The 661-nt window shown below is 61.1% G+C and overlaps 1 long non-coding RNA gene across 1 annotated transcript in view; it reads left to right on the top strand.

Annotated features, from left to right (window-relative positions):
- LOC106723725 overlaps positions 1 to 661 on the top strand; it is a 17518-nt gene that overhangs the window by 16035 nt on the left and 822 nt on the right. The window lies entirely within an intron of this gene.

Below are 661 nucleotides of genomic sequence, written 5' to 3'. Positions count from 1 at the left end.
CGCTGCCACTCACATCCCTCGCCCATGAGATCGGCTGGAGGTGACCATGGCCACGGGGTGTTGGGAAACACAGCGAGTGTGGGGAGAAGCGGGAGTGGATTTGGGGCTCACTGGTCAGGGCTGACAACCTGGGGGCCTCCCTCCAGCTCCCTCTCTCTGGGCCCCAGCCACCTGCCCACAGGCTCACCTGTGGGTGCCCTCAGGTTACCTTGTAACTTCCAGGCTCCTGGGCCTGGCGTGAGCCCTGTGGTCAGAGAGTGAGTCAGACACAGGCAGAGGTGCCCAGGCGGCAGGCCAGGCCCCGGGAGGCGGGCACTGGTGTCCCAGGTGGGCAGAGAAGTTGGTCTCTACCCGGCTTTCCCACGGGGGGGGGGGGGGGGGGGGGGGTGAGCCCCGTGTGGCTCCGTCGCTTTAGAAACACCTAAGAAACAAGTGGTGCCCACCGAGGGCGGTTCCTGGGACCAGCGCCATCACGGTCAGTATAAAAGGAAACTGACAAAACCTCAAAACCATAAACAGACATTTTTTTCACGATAAAAACATCATTATTAACAAATGTCAAAAGGCGGCGGGCTGATGAGGGAAATGCAAGTTACAACCACAGAGTGACGGCTGCACGGCTTCCGGTGCCACTGGGTGAACGGGCCGGCGGTGCCCTGTG

Source organism: Myotis brandtii, unplaced genomic scaffold (genome assembly GCF_000412655.1).
Source record: "Myotis brandtii unplaced genomic scaffold, ASM41265v1 scaffold632, whole genome shotgun sequence".
Classification (NCBI taxonomy): Eukaryota; Metazoa; Chordata; class Mammalia; order Chiroptera; family Vespertilionidae; genus Myotis; species Myotis brandtii.
The sequence above is the reverse complement of the archived record's forward strand: the minus strand, read 5'-3'. Positions and strand labels throughout refer to the sequence as shown.